At 44.7% G+C, this 15,498-nt stretch overlaps 1 protein-coding gene across 1 annotated transcript in view; it reads right to left on the reverse strand.

The window, feature by feature from the left end:
- The window catches only part of LOC133110966 (AT-rich interactive domain-containing protein 3B-like), a 42,509-nt gene that overhangs the window by 22,794 nt on the left and 4,217 nt on the right, over positions 1–15,498 (reverse strand). The window lies entirely within an intron of this gene.

Here is a 15,498-nt window from a genome sequence, read left to right on the forward strand (position 1 = left end):
TCAGGAATATTATTGCGAGCCCCACGGAACCATAACGTTACATATTCGAAAGCAGCAATGTGACGGTTCAGAGGTAAACCCAAAGCCTTGCTGTAAAAACAACGCTCATGAAAATAATGGAGGCCTGAAATAGAAATAATAGCTCAAAATCACCCTTTAATTGCTGCTGCCTGCAAATAATAACACAGTACAGTACATGCTTCTGCGGTTCCTCCCACTCCTGACAATCCACTTCCCTATAATTCATCCATACGCACCGTCTATAAATACAGGTCAGCACATCGCTGCGTGATTTGTCCGTCTTCATCATCCTGTTGTCACTAGGGTTTCCCTCACTTTCATCAAGCCTGTCACTCTCCAGACAGCACCTCTGACATCAGAGGCAGTCGTTTTGTTCTCTGCGTAGGCTTGCCTTCTTCATACACTATCAGACACCAATGCCCACTCCATCTGTACCATCTGCACTGCGAGAGAGCGACCATTTTCACAGAAACACCCCGCTCCCCCCACAGCAGGTAAAGACAGATTCTGGCCTCTTGTTCTGAGGGGCAAGAGAGTCACATCAGGGCCCAGGTGGACCTGCCAACACAGGGAACAATGCCCAATGTGGCCACTGCTCTGCTTTGTATAGCCATGAGGCATCATTATAAAAGTTACATTTTCAATTAAAATTAAAGGTACAATAGGTAATTGCGGATTTCTAACGGTCGAGAGAGGAATAGCAGCAACAAAGACCTTCAAACCACAACACTGTTTATCCTTCCCTCTTCTCTGTAAATGCATTGATGTTGAAACGCCATTGGCTGTGGCAATTAGAACCAATTTTCAACCAATGAGCTTGAATTATTGTACAGCTATGCGATGTTTTGGTACAGAATGCAGGCCCGTCAACAGCATATTGCACCTTTAAATAAAAACTAAATTAGAAAGTGAGGGCATTTGAGTGAATGAGAAAGACTTATCAACTTCCACACAAGAAAATCTTCACCATAAGTAAGCCGCGCATACAAGAAGCATTTATTAAATATTCACGTCAATGTGATCAAAGCACTATACAGGGAAATCTTTGGCGGAGTTCTATACTTCATTTCATCATATACTACTAAGTATACGTAGTAATGCACACTAGCTTTTCATTTCGGCCAAAGCTACACACACATAACACTCTCACTCACTGACTCACACAGTAGGGGCTTGTAAAAGAGACCTGGTCAGTTGAGAAATGTTAAACATATTTTGTTTTCCCCCGAGGCTGCCTCACGCCCTTTAACCACTATGGCATTTCATCCCGTTTCTCCTGCAGCCCTGGGACTCTCGCACTGCGGGCGTGCTCCGCAAAGACACACAAGCACACGTACGGCATCACACTAAACCGTGGGCGACGGCCTAGAGCGCTGCGCTTGCTAACAGGCCGGAGCAGTCACGGCCTGGTCAGGCTGCTTAAAGCTAAGCCTAGCCTACGTCCATGAACTCGCAATGATAAACATCTTTAGGGTAGTGCCAGCCACAGCATTACTCACAAATCCATATCAACAAAAAATGTATGTTCCAGTTTAAAAAGAAAAAGGAAAAAAAAACCTTCCGTTGTCTTTTGTTAAACCAACCAGCAGGCAGTTTCAGACAACCAGACATTTACATTCCACCATCAGAAAGGGGAATGTAAATGGAGAATATAATGGGAACAAGAAAAATGCTGGGAAAACTAGCCACAAGAGAACTTAGCTGCAGAACTATGTTAGCTAGCCATGCCTTTTTAGGGTTTTTTGGCTTGCTATATACAATAATGGAACAACTCTTGCAGCAACACACACTTTTCCAGGCAAATTAAACCTACCATTCACTGAATTGTGCTGAAAGTAGCGAGGAATCTTCCACAACAATATCATCTTAGATCAGGCTTCTTGGGCTCATTTGTACACTCACTGAGCACTTTATCAGGAACACCTGTACACCTACCTATGCACGCGAATATCTAATCGGCCAATCGTGTGGCAGCAGTGCACTGCATAAAATCATGCAGATGCGGGTCAGGAGCTTCAGTTAATGTTCACATCAACCATCAGAATGGGGGAAAATTTTGATCCAAGTGACCGTGGAATGATTGTTGGTATTAGACAGGGTGGTTTGAGTAACTCAGAAACTGCCAACCTCCTGGAATTTCCGCGTACAACAACAGTCTCAAGAGTTTGCAGAGGATGGTGTGAAAAACAAAACATCCAGTGATGAGCAGTTCTGTTGGCAAAAATGCCTCATTAATGAGAGGTCAGAGAAGGGCCAGACTGGTCAAAACTGACAGGAAGGTGAAAGTGACCACATATTACAACAGTAGTATGCAGAAGAGCCTCTCTGGACACACAACATATCGGGGGCGACATGGCTCAGGCAGTTGGAGGGTTGCCGGTTTGATCCCCCGCCCGGGCGGTGTCGAAGAGTCCCTGAGCAAGACACCTAACCCCCAAATGCTCCTGACAAGCTGGTCGGGGCCTTGCATGGCAGCCAATCGCCGTCGGTGTGTGAGTGCGTGTATGAATGGGTGAATGGAGAAGCATCACTTGTACAGCGCTTTGGATGAAGGCGCTATATAAATGCCTGCCATTTACCATTAAACCTCTAAGTGGATAGGCTACAGCAGCAGAAGACTCAAGCCGAAAAAATAAGTCTAATAAATACCTAATAAAGTGCTCACTGAGTGTACATGGGCTCAACATAGAAATATGACCAGCAGTGCCTTCTACCATGAAACCTACTCACATCATCTGCAGAGAAGTAGTGTGCAACCTAGCGAACGCAGCCGTGCACGTGTGTTTACAATGTCATGTCTCGAACTCATAAGCATATCAAGAGAATGCCCAGACCAAAGGTCTGGATCAGAGACAGGGCTGAGGAAAATGTAGCAGTTTAAAGGCAGATCGATTTTCTGTTCATGTTAACCGCGTCACGTATTTGATAGAACATACTCTTCCAGCATAGCATTAAAGTTTAAGATCAGGTTTCCTTCAGCTTCAAGGGATAATCAGATGATGTCCACATTTGTGGGACTGGTGTCCAACTGAATTAGGGCTGAAAAATGAAAGCAGGTGATTATCCCTGTTGCTTGAAAACAAACATGCTGCTCCCTTAAATATAGACACTGACACGAGACACCGGCTCTTTGGCCCGAAACAGACAATGATTATTTATATCGGAGCGCTGCCAGAAACCAGAGAATCAACATGGCCGCCACGGGGGACTGCATCATGTCACACTCACAATGGTAAACTGGCCACACAGGCGTTTCTCAATAAGATTAGGATGACAGCATTTTCTTATAGGCGTGCAATACGGAAATTCTGAGCAAATATCAATAAGCAATATTTTCCGGGCCATATTTGACAATGCATGTTCCATTGTTCTATCGGTCATAATCCTATCACAGGGCTGCAACTTAAAAGTACATTTAAGATATTATCAGCTGATAATTATTTTGCATTTTATTAACATGCAAACATAAGCTCATGAAAAACTGTAAGAACCTTTTTTTTTTTTTTTTTCTTACTGTTCTACATTTCAAACTCCCAGGATAGCGATCCATTGCAGTCTGATACATTGCATTTCAAAATAGCTTTAAAAAAAAAAAATAAAAAAAAATCTCCTGCAGGCGGAAGGGCAGAATGTTGTCAAGTGTTTTTTGTCACGTTGATATGTGTATATTTTTGCATCCGAGATGCAATGAGAGAAGTTAACGGGGGCTAGAACAGAGAATGGAAACAAATTAAATTTTGCAGCGTTCCACATTTGTGACCCTCGCTTTTATGGGAGCTTCGTGAGAACTAGGCAAATTCCTGCGAGATTACATGTCCGTGCAAGGTCTAAACAGCCAACAGTCAGTCGCTCGCATCCCGCCTCCATTAGGACTGACAAAGCAATGAAAGCCACTCCTACAGCTTCATATTATGAGTCTAATTCCCGGAGGATGGATGGTAATCGAACTGTATTCCGATCAATAGCTCTGGATTTGCAAACACGGGAGCCTTGGTCCGATCTCATTGCACGCATCAATACAAGGCTTCGTTTTCGAGTGTTTACGGCCTTCGCCGTGTCCGTGTTGTTGGTTGTGTCGGGGGGTAGCTTTTCTAGAAAATCCCCTTTAACCCCCATTGTGCCCATTAGCCATGTCTATTAGAATGCAATTACTTTGAAAAGTAATTCACACTAGAACTTCTTCCTTAAACCGGGCTAACAGTCTGTCCAATGCATCTAGAGTATTTCAGAAAACTACACAGTGAATGCCATATATTCCACTCTTGAGTGGATCTGGGGGCCAGGCCTGTGGATTGTGGAATTGAGGAATCTTGTGCATAGGTTACATTCCAATGCCATTAACAAACTCAGCATTCCATCTAAACAAGAAGGCAGTTGGATTGTAAACACATTCACCATACATTCTTAAAGGCCCAAAATCCATTAGGCGTCATTATAAAATCCACTGTTTCATGTCAGGATCACACACTAACACGTCTACTAATAGCAAGTTACATTTTGAGTTCAAACTAAATAAGAAAATGAAAAATGAAGGTAACTGAGTGAATAAGAAAGACTTCCTACTTAACTTCCGAGCAAACAATCACCATATGTAAGCCACAAGAGGAATAAACTCAAGAACCATTCCTGCATTATTTACACAATGGAGAGGCCATTGTCTCTATTGGTCAGTTTGCTTTCCAGCCATGCCAATATCCACAAAATACGCACGGCTAAATGGAATGTTCACACATCTTTTAATATTACTCCTCGTTTGCAGATCACCGCTTAATTTCAGTTTACTCTGAAACCGAAAAGTAATGTTACGATCATCTCACGATCAGGAAGTGTGCTCAAAAACCCAACAAATGCCAGTGATGTTCGGTCTACAGACAGGACAACTGATGTGAGCCACACATGCATGTCTCCAGTTCAAGACAAAAGCCAAAACAAAGAAACACTCCTGATTGTCTAAAACTGAAAAACAGTCGTTTCCCTATAAGGGCAGCGAAACGGTAAATCAACATGAAACCATTGCACATTCCGATGTATATTTACACAGAACTCAAGGGTAATGGTACAGTAGTCCCCCCTCATCTTCCAGCCCTCCCTTGTTGCAAACCCTCTTACTAATCTTCTGTAAAATTGCTAGTTGCTAGATGGCAGACAGTGGAGGAAATGTCTAAAACAGACATGGGGAGTGGTAATTTAATTACATTCAAGGTTGTTTCTGGGCTAAGCGTGCCACAACAGAGACGGCTCCATCCATCAACTCAAAAGGATGGATCGCAGCCAGCGCTTACGATCTGGAACGACCCTGGTGACTGACCAACAAAGGTACAGATGGTGCATGTCCCATGAAAGATTACCAACAAGTAACCCAATAGCAGCATTGAGAAGAAAAAAAAAAAGAAAAAAAGGTACAATTCTGCGAACTTATTCCGTATCTCACACTCAAGTGATGAACAATATTAAACCAGCTCAATCACCCTCTCCCCCACTTCCTCTCCCTCTCTCCTTCTCCCTCCTCTCTCCTTCCTTCTCCCTTCCCTCTCTCTCACATTCACATGCTGCCAGCGTCAGACCAGAAAAACCCACACTGCAGGAGGGGGTGGTGAGTGTGTGGAAGCACTAATACTAATAACTGGCCATCAATAAGGTGGGGGGAAGGTTATGGGCTGACAGTGCTGTTGATAACTTTTACACAGAACCACCCACGGTGAGCGGTCAGTAGAGGCAGTTTGTAATCATTCTAATCAAACCCGTCACTGTGCAAGCCTTCATACACGCACACAAACAAATCTTATCCTTTCAAACACACACAGAAATTATCGAAGGACCCAAAGAAACCTGGAAACTCAGAGCAATTACAGAATCGTATAGCAAAGCGCTAGCCACCATTTTGTTCTGTTCGTTTATGCCTGGGAGCTCCAGTTATCGTTGGCTGTAGACGGTGGACGGCCGAACGCCCGGAGAGCAGACGTGTGGCAACACGCTGCTCCCGAAGGCTGCAGCTCCACGGAGCCCCAGCCAGGCCCCAGGCACCACCAGGACGCCCCTCCATTAATCACCCCCCAATTACAGCTTCGCCCGTCAGGGAGTGTTCTCACACTCAGCCCCTGAGATCCGCAGACGAGCCGCACGTGAACGGAGAGAAAGAGGGGAGAGAGGGAAAGGGTGAACTGGAGGGAAGGACAGAAGTCACACAGATCAAATGGTCGTCCCGTCCTGCTTACACACTCTTTCAAGTTTCAACTGTCGTTCTTAAAGGTGCAATAGGTAAGATTTGTGTCTTAAAACATTGTTACAAGACCACTGTTAATCCCTTCTTATCATTTAAAAAGGCTCACTGACATGTTGACTCACCCTCTGCCTGTGTTTATAGTCCTTAAATTCAGGTTCAGAATGTACAGTTGATGGCCTGACACTCATTGTATAACTGTACAATAATATTTTATAACGATAATTCATTGTTGAAAATTGGTTTTAATTGCCACAGTCAATGGCGTTTCAACATTAGCGCATTTACAGAGAAGGGGGAGGGACAAACAGTATAATGGTTTGAAGGTGTTTGTAGCTGTAATTCCTCTCCTGACCGTTAGAAGTCCAAAAATTACCTATTGTACCTTTAAAGAAAAGAGCCATGGACAAAGGGCTGGACTACGCCGGCACACTTGCATTTACGCATTAGCACAATTAAACATTAATGGTGTTCACATAATGCCGAGACTAAGGATTGTATTTTTAAACAGAGGGAGGGAAAAAGAGCATAAAATGTAAATGTGGAAAATATAACCAAAATCCATCAAATAATCAATGGTTTCCACTGGGTAGTAAGGCTACTTCCCCCCCCAATACATGACTAAAACAGTAGTAAGTAATGCCCCGAAGAGACACACATTAGTATTTCAAGACAAACCAATTCTGTTCAGATGGTAATGCAAAACAAGTTGAGGAGAGGCCAAGAAGAAAGGACGCGGAGCGTAGAGAACGAGCTTATCGACATGTCAGTGCAAGAAGCCAAAGTAAACAGGTTTGGTGGCCATTGGCAGCTCCGGCCGGCCAAACATTCTAGCCGCGTTTGTTCTGCTAAAGCCCTTTCACCAAGACATCACATTCCTCGGGGAAGTTCCCCTCCCCCCTACGCGCACTCCATCCTACCTTCCTCCACACGCCCGTGCTGCGTTTACAGGCGGGACCCTGTGAAAGACCGGCAATCGAAACTCAAATCTGAAAACTCCATCAGCGACACCGTGCATCTGGTTGAAGGATAACGCAAAGGGACGCTCGCTAATGAAAAATAGCAAACCTTTCCGAACGGCTACAGCAGTTTCAATGTGGGGAGGTTTTTTGCATATCAAAATTGAAAGAGTGCACAGAAGCTGCATCGTGCCACAAAAACAACTATATCATAGCAGATGAGGAAGGCTTGACCAAACATCCAAAGCTGAACGAATGTATGTTGACCAAAAAGCAATTGACAATCCTAAAGCAGTTGTATGTGTGATATCTGTATTTCAAACAACTAAGATCCAAACTGCTCAGAGCTACAATTCAGTTTTTTGAGTTAGGCAAAACTACTATGGCAAAGATACCAGGTCAAAGAGGCTGCATCAACTTCACTGAGCCATCACTGGCCCTGCACACATTTAGTTGTTTCGACAAGTGTTTTGTTCATTCTTATTGTAATCAAGCCCAATGGCATGCAACTGTATTCAGTGGTGTACAAAGAATTCCCTGCTATCAAGCAATGAAAAGGCACTGTTCACCCTACTGTAAAACTAGAAGAGGCAGCATTTTAAAAGTGAAAGACACTGCTGGTTTTAGCATTCGCAGACCACACTATTGAGTATTAAAGGGTATGAGTACTCAAAATAGCATGTGTGCTAAGTATTAGCTCATTACTGTAGTGTGGAACACATTCGTAAACTGGTCAATTCTTGTCTCGACTATCCGTTTAAGGCAAGTAAACACTGGCCTTTAAAATATTAGTGAAATATTAATAACGCCGTGCATTTGTCAGGGATCGCTGTTGAATCTTGCATTTTAATAAGCTGAAATGAATGTGGGCAGTAGCATTGTTTTGAAAAGTCCGGGACGTGAAACCATAGCAACACAATCATTCACCACCACAGCATGGTTTACCTTGCATAAAAACAAGATATGGAAATATTATGATAAAATAGCCACGAGTACAAGTGAACAAGATTTGCAATGCAAAGCGGCCATACCACAAACCGACCACCTTACAACGTGCCACCATGTGCAATAAAAGCACAGACTCAGGACTACTGGAGCCAGCGGTGGCAATGGGGAAACAAGCGTCTCTCTCAACTTTCAACAGCTTAGCCGCTCCCTGATTTTACACAGCTCGTTCAGGTGAAACTACAGAGTTTATCCCCGAAACGTTTGTCAAAAGACATGCCGCCATGGAGATTAGTTGAATTTGAAGATTGTAAAGTTTAGCCATAAGCCAGAGACTAGGGTGCCATTTTGCATTAACTTTTTTAAACACCTATCAGGGTATTCACAAAATGACAGAATGTTTCAGCTCTTTGAAATATGCTACAACTCACACATGAAAACCAACCAAAGTTTGACCAAATTTAAAGGTGGAAATTGTTAATACACTGTATGAGATCAGTAGAAGCCACTCCTGCAGGCTTCTGTATGTGGAGCAAGTTGCATCACCTTTACCACAATAGCAAAAACCTTCCCTTCATTTCCTATAGCAGCTGCTCGGTGTTGCAAAATGTGACACAACTCGTCCAGTCATGCCAAGTAATACTAGAAGTCATCACCCCAACCATTAAAAAAAAAAAAGAAGTGAACCAAAACGCAATACCTAGTGTTAGTTTTTCTAAGGTTTTGCTGCAAATTACTGAGTGACCATTGTGGTTTATGCCTATAAACTATAAAATAATTGAAGTTACTTAACAATCACCTACAAAGCGATATATTGATACAAGATGCAATACATGTGGGTTTGAATTGTTGGAAAATGGCAGTTTAAAATTTCACAAGGCTTTCAGATTGGTCAGAGGCATAGTGCATTTTCCGCCGTTCAAGTTACATTATTAGGAAAAATAAAAGTGCTTGATTTCAAATTATTTACAGGGCAGTGAACAACATTTTTGGCTCTCTACCGCAGCACATTTGACTAGAATATATTTTTTTATTTCTATAGGGTGAATCATGTAGGGCTAGAACTCTTCACTTCAGGAGAACAATTTAACAATTAGTTTCGTGATTTTGTTGTGAATGAATTTAAACGGGGATCAAATGCAAACAGAAATTTGCTAATTATAATTGAATAACCACAACGTCCCTATTTATGACCAATGCAGTGAAGGGCTTTGAGAGCAATAGTGTATGAGTTTGCATTTAATAGCAGCTGTTTTAGGGGCCGGTATTCACTTTACCATGGCAGATGACATTATCCAAGAAACATCAACAGCATTGTTCTTCCCGGCTCGAAACCATTGCCCACATTTTCTGTAACTTCCTAAGAGTCTTCTCCAAACGGATATTCCAGACAATCATTCAGGCCATTTCAAACAGAAAATAAATGGATTACACAAACAAACTGTAAATAAATAAATAAATATGACTGTTGATGAGAAACTATACAATGAGAGAATAGTCAGTCCTGGGCCTGCCCCCAACCTCCCCTATCCAGCAGCAGCTGAGGAGAATAACTGTGTCACCTACAGCACTGACAGCTGGATGACACTCATGCCTAAACAAGTGATTTTTCTCAATTTGTTTACCAAAATGCTCCAATTACCAGGAGTCACCATGGCGATATCTGCGTCACCAAAACATTACTTATTAATTACTTAATTACCTCGAAATGCACAGCGGAAGGACATCGGAAGCGGAGTGTTTTTTGGTCACACTCTCGGTAACATAAGAAATGCAGAAAGATATGGTGCTTGGAGCAAAGATAAATAAATACAAAATCAAGAGAGACATGAATATTTAATGTGTGTTTGTGTACACACACACACTTCATAAAAAGCCTGGCAATATTAGAAGCGCCGAACGGAGTCGTGGCAGGATGGCGTCCACAGAGAGGACGGCGAAAGAGACGGACGCTAACAATAGCGCAAACGGCGTTCATCGCAGCACTGGCCTTTTTCCCCATCGGAGCCGCACGGGAGTCTAAAAACAGGGACGCTGGCGATGGCATTACAAAAAAAACCTTCAACATGATTCAGCAATTTCTTAGTAAATTGAGATGCCTGTGACATGTTAAGGAGGAAGCGGCATAAATAATTTAGCAAAGCGGCTACTTTGTACCATGCTCAGCTGAGAGTCTATTGTGTCATAAAAATGCATCTATGCATTGCAAATTATATAATAGCTGTGCTGGTTCTCTTCAGTTTTAATTTTTCTACAATGCTTTTGACACATGGTTCATCGGAAGCAGCAGCTGAGGTGTGTTGGATGGGTGTGATTTTTGGGATGTGTTGGGAGGGCGTTGGGGGGGGGGGGGGGGGGGGCGCTGTTGACTGGTCAAATTACAGGAGAGGTCAATGATACAGCCCAGAGGAGCTGAGGAAGCTTGCCCTCCTCTTCCCAACACACACAGACACACACACTACAACAAGCAGATAACTGAAAACACAATCTGTGCTATAGACCAATGGTGGTCATTGTCGCACCAATCTCATTTCCTGCTTGTGCCATTGTGCCCAAATTAGCAAACGGAGAGGGAGAGCGAGAGAGCGAGAGTGTAACGTCCTGCTTGTTGTACGTTACACTCATACAACAAAATAAAAAATAAGAAATAAGCATCTTTAGCCTTGCAGCAAACGGGAAAAGCAGAGCGGAGCACTTCCTTAGCGTCTGAAGCCTCGGGAGGCTAAACGGGCAGCCCTAGAAAAACACAACAGATGTGAGTCGCGGGCATGGCTGCTGTGGGGAGTGAAGGGCCACTTCGAGAGGAAACGGACAGATAAATAAAAGAGCCTCCTCCTCACCTCCCCCAAACCTCTTTTCCACTCTCCTCCCCCTTTCCCTCCCCTGTATCCCCCCCCCCCCTTTTTTTTTTTCTTTCACAGCCAATGACATTCAGTGAAATTAATACACTGGTTAAAGGGTGACGTCAGGTTCCCTAGCAACGCCGCGCTTGGACACAAACCAAATACTAAATGAGATGGATGAGGCTAATTTGTTGAGCCTGTTATGATGTGAGAAATGGTTTGTTGACTTTCCACAATGTAAAATACAGATATATTAAAGCTAAGTGGTAAGCGTGGAAACTGCTACGGAACAACATAAAACGGCCAGGATAGTCATTTGTGCTACATTTGCTATAGTTAACCATTGACCATATACAGTATATGAGCAAACAGGCTTATCGGCCTTACCTTTTCAATTCTAAAATAATAAGTGCATCCGAGTTGGAGAGCTAGTTCTTACACAAAGCCAGCCTGCAAACCACCAAATGAAACCTGTTACACAGCAGCCAAGGGGCAAATGTATCAATTTTTCATTTACACAGTAACAAGAGTTGGTCCTGAACCAAATTAATTAGAGGTACCTCATGAATCCATTTGTTTTAGATGCTAGACAGTCATCGCTATGCCCGTTACTAGGGGAAGTGACAAAACGACTCCACCAGCGAATTAAAAGATCGCAAACTACAGGATGACTAGCGTGTAGCCACTCCCTCCAGGGTCTCTTCAGAGCCCCCCCGATGGGAATGCTCACTATTTGAAGAGTTAACTCTTTAATTCTGTCTGGAATGTTTCCTTTGGGTGGGGCAGGGCAATCAGTAGGCAAACTACCCCCTTCTTCGCACCACCCCCCTCCCCTCCCCCCGGTGCGACACGCCACACATCCGTCACTGCGCTAAATTAAACGGCTTCTGTTCCATGCTTAGAGAGCGCACACTGTAGTATGGTCCACTTCGCTTTGCTGTAAATGACAAGATGGCCCAAGAACATCCACGAACATGAATGTGTATAGATTGGACAGTCCATATATATTGACAGCTTATGCGGTCTTGCACATTTTTTGTCTTTTGTTTTGTGTTTGCACTTATATTTAATACATTTACTATGTATATCTTGGAGCTAGCAGGAAACATTTCACTGCACATTGTACCTGTATGATGGAGTATGTGACAAATAAACTTTGATTTGATTTGATATGCACGACTATAAAACAAAAACATTCCAATGTTACGATATCAAAATTTGCTGTTCCGTTTCCATTGCCGAACAGAGTTAATACATCTCATACAGTGAATCCTTATGAAAGACTTTTTCCAGAAGCTTCCAGTATGGAGTGAATCGGCACCCCCAGCAGCCCCCTCCCCACCTCAGAGCGCTAGCTGGGGCCTGCTGTTAATGGGGCAAAACGGAGCCCTACAGAGCAGTTAGCCACACACATAGAAAATTCCACTGCAGATGCGATGCAGCTCCTGAGCCCAAAGTATACATGCTGGGGCTCAAGTCTGTTTAAAGAACGGGAAATGCTACATTAACTGCCTAATCCCATGTTACCAAAATAATTTCCCTGTAAAACTCCAGAGTAAAATAAATACATGTGCACATTCATCTAGAGAAATCCCTTGTGTGCCGAGACTTAAGAAAGATTAGGCAGACAAAATTCCTTCATGCAGACCGCATTTGTACAGTGCAACAAATCTTAATGATCTCATACCACAACACAAAATGGTTTCCCTGCTTCTCCCCCCCTGTCAAAACATTTGGTTAAATATTGAAAATGGCAGTTGGCAGAAACCCCAGTACCACAACCCCACTGTACACAGAATCTATTTAAAAATGGTTTCCATTGTTATACGCTGCATATTGCAAGGTGAGAAGGAGGGACTGCATTTAAGTGTCAGGCAGAGCTTCAGAGCTGAGCAATCTACTCTGCTGACACCAACGGTTTACAGATGCCAGTGATCACAAATAACAGGACCGCTGGCAGCTGTCCTGCAATTATGCCTGAATGAAATAGTTAAATGACCCGTCCAGCATGAGTCCGACAGAATGCCTACAGGGTCTCAGCAGGCATGGATTAGGAAGCCAAGAGGGTGCGGGAGATCTACTCAAACTTTTATTTATTTATTTATTTTTAACTCAGTAAAAGCGCAAGATCTCACCTTTGCCACATAACGGAACTGGTTTCCAAGAAGAACCTGTCAGAAAAGTCATTCTAGACATTTCCGTTGAGCAGAGCGCGCACGGCCTGAATCCGCTACTCGTTTTTCTGCTAAGAGAAGCCCATAGGCCAAAAATTACAGCATCTAATTCATAATGCATGAGACATAAACAAAACGGGTCTTCCCCCTTCTAAAAGCTTACATAATCCCCATCGATCACCCGCAGCCTTGTGGTTCCTCACTTCCTGCTTTGGCCCTGCGCTGACGTGTTGCCGGGGCGACGGCTAAATTATGCAACAGCGTTCAACAAATGGCCCTAATGCATCGTGGGCCGGAGTGTCGACTCGAAGGAAGCAGAGTGGGGCGGACTGCTGCCCAAAATTCAGAACAAAAACGGTTGTGCCACAATACGGGCTGCCCAGGTGTTTGGCTGTCTCCGAGCACAGGGTGTGACTGGTGAGGGGGGGGTTGGGGTGTTGCGGCCATTATTGAGACAAACACGTGGCCCACTATCCAGCAAGCGTGATTAAAAAGCCATTAATCACGCTAGGATTAGTTAACTGAGGGCAGCGAAGGGGGGTGAGGGGGGGATGGGGGTGTGTGTGGGGGGGGGGGGTCGGGATGTCCCCGGGGAGAGACGGGAGATTATTGGGGTCGGCCGGCCTCTGGGTCCCACTGCGGACTGGGACAGAGAGGGGCCCTGCCCTGATCCTCCAGGCCTCCAGAGCCGTCTGACCCTCCCCGACAGACTCTCCGCCGGGCCCTTTTGTCCTCCGCCTTGTTTGACAATCATTTACTCCGCCGTTTAGGGCAGGGGCAAGGTCAGGAAACATACATCAATGACAAAAAAACCGCAGTTCTCCTTCCTCTACCCCCCGTTCCCGTCCCAACGCCGCGCGTTCGGCCTTCAGCTCGACATTACCACACCGCAACGCGCGGATAGGAACCGACAACTTGGCCCAGAGAGGAAGCGCTTTCACCTACAGCTAAACAACAGAAGCACCTTCTACTTCACAACTGTTCATCTGCACTACACATCCTCCACCCTTTCACCCCATTAATCCAATACATATTTTTAAAAAAGAACACCCTTTTCATTTTTGAAAATCAAACCAGTTACATAATACAGAGAAAAGGAACTAAACCAGCTTCCGTTTGCAAGCTCAGCGATTAGCCGGGCAAACCGCAGAGCAAACGGGACATTGTGCTTTCGTGTGAATTCTACTCATATTCTTCACTTTTTGCTGAAGCGCCCACCTTTCTATATCTCAGCTAAATGCTGTAAAAGCGTTTCTAAAAGTCCTGTCTCTGACGGCCGTACCTTAACATGCGTGCACGCACATGCTCGCAAAATGGCTACCCCCCACCTTCACTCAAGAATGACATTTGTGGCATCTGTTACCCTTCTCCCAAACCCCTTTGAGCGGACAATACCGTCAACAGCCCCTCATCCTGCCCGTCCCCTCCTCCTTTAACAGTGCAACCTGAAACTACAGCAGGCGAGCGCCATTAAATACCGCCAGGCTGAAAGGAGAAAGAGGAGGGAGCGGATAGAGGAATCCCAATTCCACAAAACGCCCTCCACGGCCAGACCCAGCCCCGTCCGATAGCAAAACAGCAGACCACAGGGAAACAGCCCAGCGACCACACCTTCCCAACGTCTCCGTGCAGGCACAGATAAGGACGCCGCCCCCATCTCGGACGTTATTATGGTGTCGTTGTCATCGTTTTTTTCGTTTTCCTACGTAAGTTTTGTGTGTGAATTTTTAAAACTGAAATAAAAGAAAGAAACAAACAAACCCTCTTTTCATCCGCTATTCTGAAGAAACTGCTGATTACACCGCACCCTTGCCGCTGACTCCACATCCGTCTCTCCTGCTGAAGGTTTTAAACTGAGCTCCTTATATCCGCCATTTAACAGAATGCGGCCTTTATTTGGAAATCTGTGTGGCAACTGCCCACACCACTTCCCTCTAGCGACTTTGAAATCACTGAAACACAGTTGAGAACACCCTTTCTAAATGCAACGCAGGTTGTTAGCGCAGTGACCAGCCAAAGCCTAGATGTGATATCTACAAAAAGGATGACCAGCTAAGCCATGAAACCCTTTACATTAGCGCAGCAACAGCGGCACAGATTCTCCGTTTCTCCCCCCGCCGGAAGGCTGGGAAACCTTCCCCGGCTGTGAGCGCACACCCGGGCAGAGCGGATGACGTCACGGGGTCCAGACCCGCGGGGTTCTACAGCGTGGGAATCCCGCCCCTCGCTGCGGCGGGTTGGCTCAGGTCCGCGCGGAGGCACGCCCCGTCCAATCGGCTCCGCTTCTTGGACCCGGGCCAAGCGCGCGCCTGCTCTGCCAAGAGCACTTTCCGGAA

The sequence above is a fragment of the Conger conger genome, chromosome 15 (genome assembly GCF_963514075.1).
Source record: "Conger conger chromosome 15, fConCon1.1, whole genome shotgun sequence".
Classification (NCBI taxonomy): domain Eukaryota; kingdom Metazoa; phylum Chordata; class Actinopteri; order Anguilliformes; family Congridae; genus Conger; species Conger conger.